The following is a 20,829-nucleotide window of genomic DNA, read 5'->3' as shown; positions in this document are numbered from 1 at the left end:
CACACATATAATTCAGCTTCAGAAACAATCACACACACACACACACACACACACACACACACACACACACACACACACACACACACACATAACTCAGCTTCAGAAACAATCACATGAAACTACATCATTATCCCTACTTCAGCCAATTACTTAGGCTACGCCTCCTGTCAACACTATCAACATACTGCAACATTGATAAATGATGAAATAGTCACTGAATTCACGTGAGCCAGAGGATGAAAATACACCCAAAATAATGCATACAAAAATTAAACAGTGGTATTTTAGAAATGTGGTAGTTAGAGAATACGGAAACATCAGTGGAGGATTATAAACGACTCATTATGTTCATTAAGGTTAGGAATAGAGCTGTTATTGTATCGGCTTTATGCGAGCTTGTATGGTTTCGATGCGACTGGAGTGCCAAACAGCAATCCGGGGACGAGGGATCTCAGATGGCACGATATGAAGGTGGCGAGACGGCGCAGTGAGCAGCTTCTTCCCGCATTGTCAGCTGAGGATCCAAGTGATGGATGGAGAGGCTCAGGAGGACCAGTTTGCCGAACAGGCTCTTGATGGATTGTATAAGAAGGGTCGAGGACGACCTTAACATGCCCCTTTTTCTCCCTCTTCTCATGCAAGTCCCACTTGTGCATAGTGGGTTTTGGAGGGAGACCAGGCGGGTTAGAAGAAGATGAGTTTGTGGGAAATACGGAAGTAATCTACGTGTTCTTGAGGTCAAGTGCTCTTAGGAGTCTAGATGTCTCCTGGGATGACCAAGAATACAGACACCGATGGCTCAATGATGATGTTCATGTCTTCTGAGCAGCAGCCGGTGCCAGTCATACGCAGAATAGAAAAAAAAAAAATAGCACTCTTCAATAAATCTTCCAAAACAAAAACGAAAAAAATATATCATTTCATCAAATAATAATCCCCCCTCCTCCCCTTCCCCTGTAGGAGGCCTTTCACAAGGCGGGTCCTGGGGCTGTAACCCCAGCATCCCCTCCACCTCACCCCCTTCTCTTTCCAGAGGCTCCTGCAGCTCGAAAGCTGCGCTACGCTCAGTAACAGGGACAGGATGGACTCATTAGATGCGAGAGGTTCTTTTTACGAGTGTGTCTCTCTCTCTCTTGTCATCTGACGATGATACAGCCTCGTCCATGCTGCAACCTCAAGCAGGCGGAGTCCAGCAACACCTAACTACTTACGTGTATATATATATATATATATATATATATATATATATATATATATATATATATATATATATATATATATATCATAATGTTTCCTAATTTCTTTAACTGAATGTTTTTCCACCTGGACGTACTTTCAGTCTGTATATTTTCAATAACTTTCTCGTAACTAATTCTGGAACCCTGGCTTACCTGAAACGCAGGGACGATGGGAGTAAGTTCAGACAATGTGATCCGAACTTAAAATAATAAAGTTCAGAAAACCGTCAACGGAAAGAAGAAAAATTCTATGAACAGAAGATAAAGGTCAGAGATGAGATAAACAAAGCGCTAAGTTCATTCAGAATTGGAAAAAAAAAAGTTAAGAAGCCGCTTAGAAAGTTGAAATACTTCTGAAAAAACTTTTGACGCCAATTAGAAAGTTTAAATACCTTTCGACTAAAAAATAAAATAAAAAGGTTCAGATGCTGCTGCTGCTGCTGGGAGAGAGAGAGAGTCTAGATACAGTAGACGAAGTTTATATACCACTAAGAAAGTTCAGACACTGCTTCGTGTCCAGATATCCCACCACTCAGGAAGATCAGATACCACTGAGAAAAGTCTCTGACCACTGGGGAAGCGAGTAATAAACAAGCAACATGAGAAAATTAGTGATGGTTCTCCTCGCCTTTTTAAGATCATGGAGAACACACTGTAGACTAACCTAACCTGATATCATTCCTCGTTACGTTATATGTTAATGAATTACAGCGAACGAAAGCCTGATTCGCTGCTCCTTGATCGAGCGCTCATCAACAGCGAATCAGACGACACCTTGTGATATCAACTACTTTTAAAAGTCTATTTGTAGGTAATTTTCTATTTTGAAACATGGGAAAAGTTCATATTTCCCTTACTACTGGAAGTGGCGCATCCTTGGGGACACAGGGGGCGTTTGGAAAGAGAATCTGTGCAACACTTGATGTAACGATAGATAACCTTAAATTTTAATGGGTTAATGATCGTTTTAAAGATTTCACAGACGACAGATGTAACCTAAAATATGTATGACGAAAGGTTTAGAATTCGAACAGAAAGGTTTAGAATTCGAACAGAAGTTTTCAGTCTTCTTTATGTTCGCGAAGGTTCTTGAAGTAGCCCATGTCATTCCTTCCAACACAACGGCTGACGTCACGGCTGTACATGATCTTATCTCTATTGTCAGCTAATATTTCAATGAAAGTTACCCCCTCAAAAAATTATTTCCGAACAAAGTAGAAATGACATCCTTCCAGATCGAAGTGTCGCCTTGATACTCCCGCCAAAAAATATCAAGTGATATTCTCGGTGTAATTATCCGGCCATATTCCCGTCAAAAGGTATCAGTAATCAAATCAATGAGTTATTGGCTTGTTACTGTTTATGACGTGTACGTTGGCAAACAAAATGATGGATCACATACAACACCACAAACTGTGCCAGGCACACCCCACTGGTTCATCTTATATACGCGTCACTTTACCGGGTTGTCACGCTGGTTAACTCCACCGACGTACCAATCTACATATGGTTAATGAAGACCCGATAAATCCATACTTGGTTAACCGGACCCTAATTCAGTCTACGTTTCATTAATTCGGACGGGGGGGATCATCCGTATTAGGCTAACCCGGTCCTGTAGAGCGCAATCAGTCTTCGGATCACGAGACTTAACATTGGCGAGGTCAGGGGTTGAAGATGATTTGGCGAGGTGTGAGGGAGGGCAGGTCGAGGAGGGAGGGAGAGAGGATGGATGATGGGTAGAGGTGGCTGCAGGTCGATGATATCAAGCGGATGGTCTGAGTCGAAGGATGGTTCAGGTCAGCACGACATGAGGAAGGAGAGAGAGAGAGAGAGAGAGAGAGAGAGAGAGAGAGAGAGAGAGAGAGAGAGAGAGAGAGAGAGAGAGATCTACTACGACGTCCATTGGTGTTGGCTTCTAAAAAAAAAAAAAAAAAAAAAAAAAACCATGGCGGACCATCTCTTCGTCTTCGTCCCACTACTAACACAAGCCAGGAAACACACCTCATTTGGCCTGAGTCATAACATAAAGTTTCAGTGGACTCTACACATTCATACAGAAGATACAAAGGGAATACAGTAGGAATTCAAACAGCAACAGACCACTGGATCCTTTCGAGTAAGTTTGTGATGGTGGAAGATGGTCAGAAATTCACAGAATACTGCGGTGAAAGTTAGATGGCATACAGGTAAGTCGAAGAGAATAATTACCTGCCAATGGTTGTCATTTTTGACGCCAATTGAAATTCGTGGACTTGAAAGTGAAGTATAACACCTTACGTCTCTACCATTGTTTCAATTAGTTTAAAAAGTGCAATAAAGTTTAAGTCCGTGTTTCACGTGTGTGGTTGATATAAGAAGCCATCAGCCACGGCATGTCTCCATGATTGTTTGATTTGTTTATGGATGGGGTTGTTAGGGAGGTGAATGCAAGAGTTTTGGAAAGAGGGGCAAGTATGCAGTCTGTTGTGGATGAGAGAGCTTGGGAAGTGGGCACCTTCTCTCCTCCTTCGAGGTCTTCCTCCATCATTTTCCAGCTGCCATACCCTTCACCATTCCCTGTGTGCTTCCCACATCATCACGTCCTGCAGCCACCGTCTCTCTGGACGCGAGTTGAATTTCCGCCATCACGACCCAGCCATCACCCTCGCCTGCTAGTACCAACGGTAACCACGAGAGTCGCTGCGATCGCTTTGCCAGTGTAAATATAAACATGAACGTTCATCCTCCCTCCATCTTTTCCCTCTCCTAATTTTTCTTCAGAACAATCTTCATCGAAGGTTAAGACCGGAACAAAAAAAAAGACAAAAAAGATAAACTTGCCCACAAATCATTCGGAGGGGAAACAAGTGCACAATGTTTTTGGGAAGGTGGGTTAAGCCATTTTAGATCACTATCCCGTCCTGAGGAGCCTGAGTGATCGAACGAGTAAACATCAAATATTACTGGATCGAGAACACTGGCCGGGTAGCCTGCTGGCTGGGCCGGGTTCTGCTGCTTATGTTTATAATACCTGAAGTACCCCACTAGTGAGGAGTACTGTATCCCACTAGTGAGGACTAGTGTATTCCACTAGTGAGGAGTACTGTACCCCACTAGTGAGGAGTACTGTATCCCACTAGTGAGGAGTACTGTATTCCAGGTGAACACAGTGGGGATGAAGTGAGTCAGGTGAACACAGTGGGGATGAAGTGAGTCATGTGAACACAGTGGGGATGAAGTGAGTCATGTGAACACAGTGGGGATGAAGTGAGTCATGTGAACACAGTGGGGATGAAGTGAGTCAGGTGAACACAGTGGGGATGAAGTGAGTCATGTGAACACAGTGGGGATGAAGTGAGTCAGGTGAACACAGTGGGGATGAAGTGAGTCATGTGAACACAGTGGGGATGAAGTGAGTCAGGTGAACACAGTGGGGATGAAGTGAGTCATGTGAACACAGTGGGGATGAAGTGAGTCAGGTGAACACAGTGGGGATGAAGTGAGTCATGTGAACACAGTGGGGATGAAGTGAGTCAGGTGAACACAGTAGGGATGAAGTGAGTCAGGTGAACACAGTGGGGATGAAGTGAGTCATGTGAACACAGTGGGGATGAAGTGAGTCAGGTGAACACAGTGGGGATGAAGTGAGTCAGGTGAACACAGTGGGGATGAAGTGAGTCAGGTGAACACAGTGGGGATGAAGTGAGTCAGGTGAAGCGAGTTAAGTGCCTCACCTTCATCAGTCATTAATCGGTCATCAAACAGGTCCTGGACGTGTACAAAACACCCATGTGAAACAAGGGTCGCTCGTCCCCCCCCCCCCCCCCCCACTCCTCTGGCTCAGCACAAGGTCAGAGTAATTAATGTTAACTGCGCAAGGTTCGTTAAGATGATGAGCTAACATTACGTTAGTCAGAAGGGGATAATATTCGGTCCTTGAGGTTGTTGGTCCAGGAGGTGATTGAGAGAGAGAGAGAGAGAGAGAGAGAGAGAGAGAGAGAGAGAGAGAGAGAGAGAGAGAGAGAGAGAGAGAGAGAGACTTAAGGAGGGAAATTGGTGTGTTCACCGAACCACTGGTATAATTACCATGATAAACACTGATTACTCGATCATTCTCATTAGAAATTATTTATCAGCTTAATTACTGTGTGAGAGATGAGTTAGTTAAGAATTCCTGGTGAAGGGAACACAATACGTACCCCCCCATTTGGGGATCAATAATGCTGTTAGCAGGGGGAAGGAGGAGCCAGACAAGACTATTTCCAAAACTTTCTGGTAACCACATTATATATATATATATATATATATATATATATATATATATATATATATATATATATTGGAAAGGATCACAATTTTGCGCGTGATCAAGATATTTCTATGAGTCCACGGGGAAAATGAAACACGAAAAGTTCCCAAGTGCACTTTCGTGTAATAATCACATCATCAGGGGAGACACAAGAGAGAAGTATAACAGTCAGTTGATATACATCGAAGAGACGAAGCTAGGACTACTGCACTCGTGGTTTCCTCCCACACACTGTGTGTCCTTTCATGCGCCACTCTGTCACTCTCTCACTATGGAAGAATTTCCTCAAACATTTTCTAACGTGTTTACGACCCGCTTCCGTCTCAACTCTGCAGCGTAAACCAGTACTATTTCCTTTTAAAGAGGTTATGAATAGCAAAGTTGTCGCATCGCTTCAGAAACTTGAAGGTTGTGACTATATCGTCTCTCCTACAGCATAGGTAATGCCCTGGCTGCTCTCCTTATGTCGTAGTTCATCTGTTTCACTTCACGCACGACTGTAGTGTACTCCTCCGATGGATCTTCTTTAGCATCTCTTATCAGTGTCTCCTTAAATGGACTGACCAGGGTAGCGATGCCTACCCCAACCTGGGTCTAACGTTCATCGTAACGCTCTTTCTGAATACTCCTTTGTCCATGTACTTGTAGGCACTTCTGATAATGGTAAATAGATAACGTAACTCCTTTCACACAGTTCTTCTCATGTGTGGCTTCAGCGACTGGCCGGCCACCATGCCAACCCTCATGACTTCCACATTCTGCATCTTGTAATTTGTCTCCTGCAGGATGACATTATACCATGTTCTCCTCTCAAGATCTCCTGTGATCACCATTATGCCTTCGTTCGGGTTGAACCTCATCAAATGATATTTCTGACCGAGGCTGGAGGTAGCTTTGTCATTTGCCACAATGCTGGAGACCTTAGCTTCAACGGCAAACGCTTTTTCAAGAGGATTGAAGTCCTTCGGGCTAAGCATGCAATAGACGACTGGAATAACAGGAGTCCAAAGAGGCTGACGGCCTGGGGAACACCTCTGACATGTGCCCTTTGTTCTCTCCTTCGGTGAAGCAATTTTCGATCCAGCGAATGACTCTCCTTCTTCCGTCTGAGGGAAAAACTAATTTTCTAACCCTTCCCTTTCTCTTCTAGATTATAAAGATCACAAATAATTGTTATACATAACCTTCCTCTGCACCTTGGCTGCCTCTCAGTTATAATACATATTTGCTCCTTTACAATGACGCATACATCCATTTGGTTTCCAATGATCGTCTTCAGCGTAGTACAAACTATGCTTGCGTCAAGAGACACTGGCCTGTGGCTCCATGCATTCTGCTTTCTTGCCCTTCGAGAAAGGTGGAATTATCTCTTTTTCTTCCTTGACGATGATTCTTCTTGTTCCTTGACAGTGTCTCAAGCAGCCTGTCGTCAACCATCTCTGCACACTCCTCGAGTACCGTGACCAGAGTTCCTCATATCCATGCGGCTTCCATAGGTTTAAGATCTTGTGTTGCCCTTCCATACCAACGCCAGAGCTTTCCAGGGGCTGCTCCTCCTCCTCGTCTCCTCCTAGGTGTAACGTGTCCACTGCAGTCAATATACATTCTGGAACTCAACAACCCTCCTTCCCTCAGAGTCCTTCCAGTCCAGGTATCTGCCACTGAAGGTTATAACAGTTTGCCAATGAAAAACCTACGGAGGAGTTTCGAACGATAATTTGCCTTGTCTGCTCTCTCTCTCTCTCTCTCTCTCTCTCTCTCTCTCTCTCTCTCTCTCTCTCTCTCTCTCTCTCTCTCTCTCTCTCTCTCTCTCTCTCTCTCACTGTCCACATGTGTTCTCCTCTCACCAACGCTGCCTCGCTCCTGTCCCGTCCTCATCTCTACAGTTCGCCTCCATTTTCCTCGCCTTCCCCGACATCCATCCACCCCCTCCTCCCCCAAGCCAAAGACCCACACATCCCTCGCCCCCTTATTACCCCGTCCCCCACACCTCCACCTCCCACAACCGGCATCCATTTCCCTCCATGCCCTTCCACCGGCACCCATCCACCGACTCCCTATCCATCGACTCTTCCATCTACCAACTCCCCGTCCACTGACTACCCTATCCACCGATTCCCCCCATTCACTAACTCCCCATCAATCGACTCCCCACTCATTGACCCCCTTCTCATCCACTGACTTCCCCCATCCACCTATTGCCCTATCCATCCATCCGTTCATCCACTGATCGTGTATGGACCATCTACCCTATCCACTGACACCCACATCCACCTACTGACCTATCCATCCATTCCACCTTCCACTAATCCCTCATGTTCCATCTTCCCCATCCGCCCACAACCCAATCATAGATTTCACAGGAACTCCTGTAACACTGCTCCACCTACTGAATGTGGAATACCACACACACACACACACACACACACACAGCCTAGCAGACCTATACTCGGGGTCAAGCAAGCCCACATAAACGTACACATAGATGAAGACACCGCCTGGCTTCACACGAGCCCCTCTAAAACAAAGGTCTCTGAAATATTATCATATACGACGGTGATGGCGGGTCCATAAGATCATAAATTGCTGCTAGACCCGGCATTATGTGTGTGGCTAGTCTCCTCCTCTATCGCCAGGACACGTCACCTTCCTCCAGGACACACACGTCACCTTCCTCCAGGACACACACGTCACCTTCCTCCAGGACACGTCCCCTTCCTCCAGGGCGCGTTACCTTCCCCCAGGACACGTCATCTTCCTCTAGGACACATCACCTTCCTCCAGAACACGTCACTTTCCTCCAGGACATGTCACCTTCCTCCGGGACACACACACACACACACACACACACACACACACCAGGGCACACTAAGCTCCCACGACACATGACCTGTAGCGCTCCACAGCACCGGGACCAACCACGGCCAGATACCCCATCACCCACCCGGGGGTTACGGGAGGCATCATCAGGACACCCTTGACCTTTGACCTGACCATCAAGGGTCAGGTTAGACGCCACGCCATCAGACCCCTACAGGTCGTGCCCAACGCTCGTCCCGTTATGCTCACTGGTCACGCTGCCATGCTCAAGGGGGCGATCCACGGTGTTCCTGGGTCATGTCGTCGTGCTCAAGGGTCGTGCTATCGTGCTCAAGGGTCGCACTGTCGTGCCCAAGGGTCGTCCCGTCTGTTCAAGGGTCTAACGTCGTACTCAAGAGTCGAATCGTTGTGCTCAGACGGATTTAGAATACACCACTGAATGCTTTCCAAACATCAGCGAAACAATATTTGTGCAAATGCGAGAATTAATTCCCCATTTGTACCACGCCCGTGTTGGCTGAGTGTGAGAAGTTACGTTCTTTGTGTCTTAGAACATTATCCTCTCGGTGGTTGTGGGGGTGGGAGATTATCCCCTGCTGGTTGTGTGGGGATGGGACTTTATCCCCTGCTGGTTGTGTGGGGGTGGGACTTTATCCCCTGCTGGTTGTGTGGGGGTGGGACTTTATCCCCTGCTGGTTGTGTGGGGGTGGGACTTTATCCCCTGCTGGTTGTGTGGGGGTGGGACTTTATCCCCTGCTGGTTGTGTGGGGGTGGGACTTTATCCCCTGCTGGTTGTGTGGGGGTGGGACTTTATCCCCTGCTGGTTGTGTGGGGGTGGGACATCATTCTCTGGTGGTTATGTGTGGGGGGGGGGGGGACATCACCCTCTAGTGTATACAGTGAAACTTCACTGCGCTTATGGTCTCTGTACAGTGATGCCCTCTGGCCATCACCGTCTTACTGTAGTGTTGTTGGTCGAAGAATCAAACCGACAGACAGACAGACAGACACAGACACTTTCCCTTCGATGTCATCGGTCTACCTTGGTTGATGGGGCTGACGTGGACGTCCATGTGACAAAGTCACACCGACGCGGTTGCCCGGGTGGATAACGGCTTGGTTGACAACGTCAGTTGAGGAACGTGGGTTTTTACGACACGGTCGCCCGCTTCGGGACAGGAGGGCTGCCTAAGCTGACAAGAGGCGCGGGGGAGAGACTTTTAAAAGCGGCGGTTTGACGGCTTGACAACGCGGCTGACTGGTTGACGGCTTGACGGGTTGGTTGACGGGTTGAGCAGGTAAGAGCCGGAGGGCGAGAGGGTTGTGGGACCGGCCAGGTGGCAATTACACCCGCTGTCTGTCTTTCACAAATTATAGCTGAAGTGAGCGGCGGGCGTCTGGATCCTCCGCCTCACCCAGCGCCCGCCTGTACCGCACGCTGCGCTCCCCCTCCACGTAAACAAAGCTATTTATGATTATCGTACACAATACACTATTGTTGTGCCCGGGACCGAGCCGGTGGGTGTTGTTGCAACGATCAGTAATTTCGCTCCAACGAGGCATTCAAGTGGGATGAGACGACCCACGTCGAGGACCAGAGCCCGGGACGACCGGGACGACCCCAATCCCGGCCACGACCATCTCGGAGACACCAATTAGAAGAGGAAATAAAGAAATGTTTGATGTAGAATTCTGATGTCGTGCCTGGCCAGCGATGAGAGAGGCCACGGCGAATAAATCTCGACAGGGCAGGTATTATTGTGGGCAGTGTTCCCCGATGCTCCTGCTGTTGCTGCTCCTGCTGTTGCTGATGCTTGCTGCTGTTCCTGCCCCACCCCCCTGCTTGCTTCTGCTGCTGCTCCACCTGGCGGCGTAACTTCTGCAGCTTCTGGAGTTGTTCCATTGCACACCCTTCTTGGCCGCTGCTGCTGCTGCTGCTGCTGCCGTACTCACCATCGCCGTTGCAGCTGCTGAAGTCCTCACCGCCGCCACTACTGCTGCTGCCACTGTCTCTCTCCCCCAACCCCCCACCAACCCCAACACTTCTACTACCGCTGCGTATATTTTTCCCTCTGCAGCTGTTTGTACCACTTCTCGTTTATATTCTCCCACTGACGCTGCTACTACAGCTGTTGTCGCCGCAGCAGCTGCTCCTATCGTTGCTGCTTCTTGTGCCCTTACTGTCTTACCTCCCGTCGCAGCTGCATCAAACCTGCTATCGTAGGCCAGCATCCCATACATCTGCTGTTGCTGTTGCCTTAGCAGGCGACCCTCACCTCCTCCCCTCCCTTGCTGTAATGCAGCTGCAACTGCAGTATTACAGCTCCGCTGCTGCACCCGTCGCTCCTGCTGTGCTGTTGAGAACAGCTGTATCCAGTTACAGCTGGAAACCCTCTCTTGCGACAGCATACTCTATTGCTGCTACATCTGCTGTTGCTGCACCGACCATTTCTCCCACTGTGGGCAGTACTCTGTGCTGCTGGTGATGCAGCTGTTTCTCCTGCTGTTCCAACACTCGCGCCAGCAACACCGAAGCTGTTCTGATCACGTCCCACGAGACAGCCAGCCAGTTCTCGGCACGACTTCCTTCCCACCTGCTTACGACGGCGGACGTCTTCACGACCCAGAACGACAACGAAATGTGGAAAAGAGAAGAAAGAAGAAAAAAAAAAAGGGGAATAAGAATTCTGTAGCGCGATCATACGGAATGGTCATCCGTTGGGGTAATATTTACCGGTCATATCCGAGAGATATATGTATGATTAGGAATTCCTTCATAGATGGCGCTCACGGCCGAGATTAACGTGTACTTCTAAATTACGTCCATAGATGGCGGTCACACCCTTGATTAACGTGTAGTTCAAAATTACATCCATAGATGGCGGTCACACTCGAGATTAGCGTCTGCCTCTAAATTACGTCCACAGATGGCAGTCATAACTCACATCAACGTGGACTAATGCGTTTAGATTTCGCCCATAGATAATGGTCGCAAATTAACTTTACGTCCGGAGATAACAGTCACAGACCAGATGACCACCTAGTTCTGAATCAGGCCCACAGATGGCAGTCACCCACCAGAGTCTGGCGAGCACGACCATAGCACATCCGTAGATCGGGGATCACATCTCGTATCCCTGGACTTTATCAATGGCATTCACCTATGGCAGACATCCCAACCGTAGATTAACCATATCTCTAAAACAGGTTTAACAGATGTTCGGTCTTATCCCCCCGATGTACGTCTCTAAAACCCGACCATAGATGGCACTCGCGTCGCAGATTAAATTCGTTTGTAGTGTCAAATCCCCCCCACAGATGGTAGTCACCGTGTAGTTCTAAATCACGTCCACAGATGGAGGTAGCATCCCACACCCGTGTGCAGTTGTGAATCAGATCAATAGATGGCAGTCCGATACGCCTGACGCAAGTGAGGTGTTTAAGATTGCACGTCTCTCTCTCTCTCTCTCTCTCTCTCTCTCTCTCTCTCTCTCTCTCTCTCTCTCTCTCTCTCTCTCTCTCTCTCTCTCCTGTGTCATCATTCCTCTCCCCATTGCTTTCTCCCTTTCTTACTCCCTCTCAGACTCTCTCTCTCTCTCTCTCTCTCTCTCTCTCTCTCTCTCTCTCTCTCTCTCTCTCTCTCTCTCTCAGTAACGCTGTACCACATTTTATTGTATATAGTCTTTTCGAGCCAGAGGAGGAGGGTGGAAATTTGAGAAGGTTCATATGCTTGATAATACCGTGGTTGGCCAGCAGTATATTGGTTGGCGGCTGTTATTATTCGCCCCAATAACTTCGACCGGGCTTTAGCGGAGGGTTACTTTGGCGTAATAGGTCTCCGGGGGTCCGGAACTGCCTAAGACCTAGTATTACCCGGCTCAAAAGACCCCCCCGTTATCAGACAGTAGTGCCAGGGTGGAGGGGAGGCAGTCGCTGTGATCTGTGGTCGCCAGCTGCGGTTACCCTCCACAGCAAGCCTCTACCAGCACGGGGAGAGGGGGAGGAGGAGCACAGCCCGGGGTCCTGATCTACTTGTGAGTCAACACTCGTCTGTGATAGCCATTTACTCATCACTCATCCTTCACACCAGCATTTATCATAAGCAAGAAACGTACGATTATTTGATATATATATATATATATATATATATATATATATATATATATATATATATATATATATATATATTCCTATGAGTCCACGGGGAAAATGAAACACGATAAGTTCCCAAGTGCACTTTCGTGTTAATAATCACATCATCAGGGAGAGACACAAGAGAGAAATAAAGTCAGTTGATATACATCGAAGAGACGAAGCTAGGATGCGTGTGCATATGTGTGTGTGTGTGTGTGTGTGTGTGTGTGTGTGTGTGTGTGTGTGTGAGTAAAACTTCCACTCTTTATACAGGTGTTGTCAGTAACAGGAAAAAAATATATATCTAAAAACGAAGGCAGAGAGTTCGTGCACGATATACCCTTGCCCCTCATCATGTGTGTGTGTGTGTGTGTGTGTGTGTGTGTGTGTGTGTGTGTGTGTGTGTGTGTGTGTGTGTGTCTACACGTCCCAGCAGTGCACACAAAACCCCATGGGTAAGACGACCATCTTTTCGCCGGCGAGGCGCGTCAGTGTCGAGAGTTGCTTGGCTCTCGTGTGTGTGTGTGTGTGTGGACGTTAAGACCCACCCTCAGGAGGCACACGGCGGCCAACACGAACACACACGGACCCACAACGGGCCACACGAGAACCCTCACGGACGCCCCTGGGCTGTGACGGACGCCCACGAGCCCTCACGCACATACGGACACAACACTAAATGGCAACACTATGTTTCTCTGGGAAGACCGAACGGGTGAGGGTGCTCCCCTCTGCTTCTCAGGACATATATTGTTCCTCAGGAAACATAAGTTATTTCACAAAAATTATATCACAACTGTCAAGTAAATATATATATATATATATATATATATATATATATATATATATATATATATATATATATATATATATATATGTGTGTGTGTGTGTGTGTGTGTGTGTGTGTGTGTGTGTGTGTGTGTGTGTGTGTGTGTGCATGAGAAATAAAACCAGACACAGAAAACGTACTTACCAGCCGGGGTTGATGGGTAGACAGCAGGCCGATAGATCATTCCTGACATATTCTCCCTACCTGAAATGAAAGGTTGGGTCATTATCATACAGACTCGAATGCTCATACAGACTCGAAGAGCACCGTGTACCATTAAGTTACTAAGAGCACCGTGTACCATCAAGTTACTAAGAGCACCGTGTACCATCAAGTTACTAAGAGCACCGTGTACTATTAAGTTACTAAGAGCACCGTGCACCATTAAGTTACTAAGAGCACCGTGTACCATTAAGTTACTAAGAGCACCGTGTACCATTAAGTTACTAAGAGCACCGTGTACCATTAAGTTACTAAGAGCACCGTGTACCATTAAGTTACTAAGAGCACCGTGTACCATTAAGTTACTAAGTGCACCGTGTACCATTAAGTTACCAAGAGCATCGTGTACCATTAAGTTACTAAGAGCATCGTGTACCATTAAGTTACTAAGAGCACCGTGTACCATTTAGTTACAAAGAGCATCGTGTACCATTAAGTTACCAAGAGCACCGTGTACCATTAAGTTACTAACAGCACCGTGTACCACCAAGTTACCCCCGGTACACGCCAGCAACCCACTTTAAACTACCCAACCTTATTCAAGACCGTCTCTTTCAGCGCTGCCCTAGTTCACAAGTAACTCTCGTGTACGCTGCCACCGCTGGTGGCGTAAAGCGTGCGTAATTCACTTCGGCGCATTCGAGGAATGGGCGTAAATGACCGAGGAGGTGGTGAGGCATTTACCATACCTGGGATGTGTAAGACCCAGTGGCGCGACGCAGGCCCAACTGAACTGCACAGACGATGATGAATGGGGGAGGGAATCCGGAGGAGGGAGTGAGTATTAACCTGCACAGGTTTGGCTTTGTTAGTCAGACGCTTCAAGGGAGTAGGACGAGACACCACACACACACACACACACACACACACACACACACACACATACACACACACACACACACACAATCATATGCATAAACACAAAGACACAATCAGATGCGCAAATATCTACATACAGGCAAATGCGCTACACCAAAAATTCCAAGAAACAAACACATACTACACGCACGCACACACACACACACACACACACACACACACACACACAACTCCCAGTGGTTCGCCAGTTTTTTTTTTTTTTTTCCCCCAGGGGTAACACCGGTAGCCGGCTATTCAAATTGAGAAGGCGGGGTTATCTGCGAGTAAAACACCTCTGCTTTGTAATTCGCTGGCAAGGTTAATCGCCCAATGGTTTACTGGCGGGGGTGAGGTCTACGATGCGGTGCACCAGCTCACACAGCCTTGTGCGCTTGGCTTACTGTATGTCACTGGTGCTGTGGGTGAGTGAGGTTGTGAGCGACAGATCTGTGAGTTTTATGACTGTGTGAGTTAAGTGGTTGTGATAGACGGATCTGTGAATCAAAACACGGTGAGTTAAAGGGTTGTGAGTAAAAGATCTTTGAGTTAAAACGTTGTGAGCAACAGATATATAAGTTAGATACCGTGAGTGAAATAGGTGTGGGCAACAGATCTGTGAGTTACGACACTATGACTCAAAGGGTTGTGGCGAGCAACAGATCTCTGATTTATGACATTGTGAGTTAAAGGGTTCTGAGCAACAGATCTATAAGTTAAGACTTTATGAGTTATAGGGTTGTGAGCAAGAGACTCTGTGAATAAAGACACAACGAGTTAAAAGATTATGAGAAACAGATCTCCGAGTTATGACACTGTGAGTCAAAGATAAGTGAGTCATCAGTTGAGTGGGGTGTTGTGAGAGCACCTTCATCAGTTGAGTGGGGTGTTGTGAGAGCACCTTCATCAGTTGAGTGGGGTGTTGTGAGAGCACCTTCATCAGTTGAGTGGGGTGTTGTGAGAGCATCTTCATCAGTTGAGTGGGGTGTTGTGAGAGCACCTTCATCAGTTTCACACAAAAGTCTAGCGAGAACTTATGAGTCGCGTCTTATCACTCACTAGTCTTGAAAATCCGGAGAAGAAAGCGAGTTATACTCACACAAATCGTGGGTTGTGAACTGTCGGCAATATCTGAGTTTTGAGATGCGAGTAGGTACAGTTACTTTAGCCTTATAATATAACTTATGGAATATGCATAACGTCACGCGAAAAAAAAAAAAAATATGCAATGTCGCCCCCATAGGCTAAAAGGAAAATGGAATTGACTTTGAGCCATGTCAAAATACGGATATAAACTAATAAAAAAAACCTACCATGTACTAGGAACCTGCATGGCCTTTTAAGACTTAATATCTACGAAGACTAATCAATTCGGAGGGCCTCAGACTGCCTGACGAAGGAATCACGTGTATACACCAGTTACCCGTCAGGTAGAGGAGAGACAGAGGGAGTTTATCCTGGGCTACGTCACACAGATGGCTCTTGAACCCACCTGGCTCACGGGGAAGAGAATGGTCGGGACGATGGTGTGTCATATGTCAACAAACCAGGGCGCAGGTGTCATATGTCAGCACATCTGGACTGAGGTTTCATATGTTAAGTCATCAGGTCTGGGGCGTCACATGTTAACACACTAGGACAGGGTAAAGGTCTGTGGGGGCCTGGTAGTGAATAGGGAGCTGTGGTTTCGGTGCATTCCACATGACAGCTAGAGACTGAGTGTGAACGCATATATATATATATATATATATATATATATATATATATATATATATATATATATACAAAACAGAAATGCTTTTCACTTAACAGATATTCAGACACATCCAAGCAAACAGTGAGTTCGCAAATGACCTCACAGACTAATAATACATGGCAGATTAACAGACACGCAGACCATCACGGACAGAGGCATGCAGACCAAACATACACACAACAACGAAGTAGATGGACGCAGCAAATCATCTGCCACAGAAACAGACGAACAAGACGGACACACACACACACACACACACACACACACACACACACACACACACACACACACACACACACCATTCCATTTCTAAAAGCCACAGAGCCAGCAGCGAGCGACCAAGCAACCTCCTCGCCACTAAGTACATTCGGAGGAATACCCGGGCCATGACCATGCCCTCAAACAACCTGCGAAGTGCGCGTCGTGGGGAGGAAAAAGGGAAGGAAGGGGCCGACGCGAGAGGAGGATCGAATATACTGAATTACGAAATGAAGGAGAGAGAAGGTGATGGTAGGGTTGTCTGCCAGCCCGTCAAGTGAGCTGCTCCTGACTGTTATTAGTCGGCTCTCGCGGTATCATTAAAGCCTAACGGCAGCGGTATTATGCTGACACAGCACCTCTGGTACGCTCATTTGTGTTACACTGAGAGAGAGAGAGAGAGAGAGAGAGAGAGAGAGAGAGAGAGAGAGAGAGAGAGAGAGAGAGAGAGAGAGAGAGAGAGAGAGATTTTCGAGTCCCATATTACACCCACTGTGTGTCGCGAGAGCTGGTAGCCACACCGCACGATACTGGGGCACAGAGAAATGGGGATGTTCTTCGTATATTCGTACGCGTCGAGTCTACTGTGGTCTGTTGACGTCGGTATATTGTGGCGGGATATGACGCGAATAGTAAGAACGGATGATGCATCACGTGGATTCTTAATACCACTGATATGTGTTCGTGGATTTGCTGCAGACAAGTGTGTGTGTGTGTGTGTGTGTGTGTGTGTGTGTGTGTGTGTGTAAACTACTGTAGGAGGAGAGGGTTCTACACTCGTAATGGACCCCATCTCTTAAACCTTCCTTTACTATCATACCTTCAGCCTCATAAGTCTTATACCATTCATCCACTCCCCCTTATACCATAGAAGTGCTTTTCTAAGTCTTTTTGACGAGGTTCTTGTTTAATTTCATATCACGACCTCTGGTAGTTCCGTTATTCAAGTATTTAGACATATTTTTCGCTGACTGCATCATGAAGCTGGTTTGAAAATCTAAAGATTGCAATGGTCACCTTTTACTTCTCTCTCTTCCATGGGTGACACAGTCAAGGCCTATGGCCTTTCCCAGTAACTCAGCTCTCTCAATTCTGGTAATATCTTTGTTGCTCTTCTCTGGACCTTCTGTATCAGTCCTTTGCGCTTCTTTAAAACAGGTGACCAAACCTGACACGCACATTCTAGCTTGGACGTAATGTAGGATATGAACTGCTAGCTGAATATTTTGAATCTTACTCTAGAATTAACAGAAGACAGTTTATCTCCTTTACTATTCTTCTACTGTGGGAATCTGGCAATAGGCGGGTGATGATGTACTACTAACAGGTCTCTCCCATACACAGCCATGGTTTAAATTTCATCAGGCTAACTTTGGAAAGTGTTTAGGTTCCCTTGCAGGCAGATGCAATCCTTCTCTCGTTTTCCACTTCCCCCCTACGACCATCATCCGCAGACACATTCAGGATGGATCCAATCCTTCTGGCAAGTCAGTAACATAGATCAAGAGAAGAAGTGGTTCTAGAACAGCGCCGCCGGTGACACCGACCTGTGTGGAGATGGCTCCTCAGACACGAGTCTTTTGTTCCCTTACAGTAGGATAATCCCATGCCCATACAGGTGTCGTGGTTGAGGATCCAGCTTCTTTACCAGCCTCCTATGTGTGTGTGTGTGTGTGTGTGTGTGTGTGTGAGGGAGAAGGGAGGGAGGGAAAGGGGGAGGGAGGGGGGTGAGAGAGCAGGACATTATAACTGGTGACGATGCAGATTCTCCAACGCGCCGAGGTGACTGGGACAACCCGACTCTCTCTCTCTCTCTCTCTCTCTCTCTCTCTCTCTCTCTCTCTCTCTCTCTCTCTCTCTCTCCCAAACACTCTTTTTCTCGTGCAGGAAACATTACGTGATCAAATTACTTTTTACGCTGAAGTGCGACATGAAGCGAGAAGGGCGGTCCCAGAGACGTGGGATGGAGAGTCCCAGGGACGTGGGGATGACCCACGTCGCTTTGAGGGGGGAAAACCCAATCAGCATTAGCGACGGGACGGTTGCTCTAACCTCGATGCGACCACGGCTGAGCTTAGGACCACAACTGCCCCAGCGAACAGGAGGGAATGAAGACACGAGGGAAATAAAAGAGGCGAGAGGGAGAAGAATTCTGAGCGAGACAGAGGATGAAATGGGATAGGAAAAAAAAAACAAATCAAACATGGGGAATAGGAAAGTCGAGACACGGTGGATAGGAAAAAGACGACCAGACATGAGGGAGAGGAAAGCTGAGACACGATGGAGGAGGAAATGTGAGTCGGGCACGGCGACGGCCCCTCAGGCAAGACTGTCCTAAGGTACACAGACAAGCACCGTGATCATGGAATGTCCCGCCAACCTACCTAGTGTCTCCCGTCGCCTCTCCTTCTTCCCAACCTAACCCCACAGTGTCCTGGTTCTTCAACCTCCCCTACCATAAGCACCTCCTCCTCCTCCTCCTCCTCCTCCTCGTTCTCATGTGTTGTTCTTTTACCTTAATGCCAGACGATGCTTATATAACTCCTCCGTCCATTAATAGGTTCCCAGTGATACTACATGGCGGACGCTACTCACTCCTCTGTCATTCCCTCGCAGTTTTCCTCTCATACCCTACCATGCCGGGAGTTGATTCTTGTAATCCCGAGACAATTTAGATCGCGAGCTTCAGTCCAAAGGCATCAAAACAAAACTTTACGAGACCCAGTGCCACACGAAGCTGTATGTGATGATAATGTGGTATTACCTGCCCCTGGAAATAAATAAAGAATATGAGGTACGTAATTTTCTCTCCCGGTACATGCAAGGATAACACTACGATCCTCACCATCAGGATTTCTACGAGACATCACCATCATCAACATCACCTTCACCAACATCACCATCACCGACATCACCATCACCAACAGTGATGCTATTATCATCATCATCATTATCATTATCATCATTATCCTCCATCATCACCATCATCATCCTCACCATCACCATCATGACTATCTTCACTATCATCATCTACCATCACCACCCTCACCGTCATCATCCCCATCACTATCACCACGAAGGCACCACCATCATCACCACCATCATCATCACCATCACCACCATCACCACCACCATCTTCACGATGGTGGTGGTGATGGCGTCTCGACAGACGCTCGCGCCAACACCACCCCTCACCACCACCAGCACAGCATCCCCTGATAAAGACATGTCCACAATACGCGATCCAGGTCATTACGCCTGCAAGGCTACGTTTACGTATGATTAGTCGCAACTCCCCGGCAATCATCGCCGGCAAATGCGGACTGCTTGTCTTGCCGGTGGACGATCACTATGACAATAACAACAATGGATGCGACCCATTACGCACTCACAGAACTCAGAGAGATGCAAGTGTGGTTCATGTGCTCTTCACTCCTGCCTCTAGACAGCCAAGAATCTTTCTTTTTTTGTCCAGACGACATCAGAGATTTTGGAGGGGAACCTCTCTTCATCTCGAGAAAAAAAAAAATCCATTACTTGGACGCCTGATCGAGTGCATACAACCATTGTACTGGCTAGTATGGGTGAATACAAAGGGTTCTACTTAATAGGGGTCCTCCACGTCGTACATAATGAGGTGTCCTTCGAAACTGTGCTGTTGATTGGCGGATCTGATGTGTTTTATTTCCCCCGATCTCTTGTGTAAAGGCAAAGGTCAAGTGGCGATGGTATATTATTCCCTCCTAAATCCCGTGTGTGTAATTACCTATTTGCACTGTACTGGCAGGGAGTTTTGCACTCGTGGGAGCCCCCCCCCCCCCCTCAATCTCTTGGACATTGTGCAAATCCTTAAAATCTATGTATGCTGCCTGTATTAATCATGTCCTTAGTTATTCTACTCCATTCATCCACCCCTCTTATTCTATAAAAGTACTTCTATACATTGTTTTTTTTAGCCATTTCATATAATGTCATCTAGTTGCTCTATCCTTTCATCTCTCTAAAAGTTCACTGACCATCTCGTCGATCTGTTTCAAAAACTTACAAGTTTGTGATCATGTCACCCCTCACTCTTCCCTCTTCCAAAATGGGCAAATTTAAAGCCTCCAGCCTTTCCTTGTAACTCAGCGCTCTCAATTATGGTACCATCTTTGTTGCCCTCCTCTAAACCTTCTCTACTGTCTCGTTGCGCTTCTTTAACTGCGATAACAAAATCAGAAAAGCATATTCTAGTTTTGGCCTTATCTAATACGTAAATATTTCCTTGTCCATTTACTTGTTATTCCAATATTTGCCAGCAGACAGTCTGTCTCCTGAACTGTTCTCCCAACACAGGACTCTGACGACAGATTAGGGACAATGTAGGCTCCCAAATCCTTCTCCTACACAGAATCCTGAAGCTTATTTCCTACTAAATGATAATGAT

The sequence above is a fragment of the Panulirus ornatus genome, chromosome 68 (genome assembly GCF_036320965.1).
Source record: "Panulirus ornatus isolate Po-2019 chromosome 68, ASM3632096v1, whole genome shotgun sequence".
NCBI classification, from domain to species: Eukaryota; Metazoa; Arthropoda; class Malacostraca; order Decapoda; family Palinuridae; genus Panulirus; species Panulirus ornatus.
Note: the sequence above shows the minus strand (reverse complement) of the source record.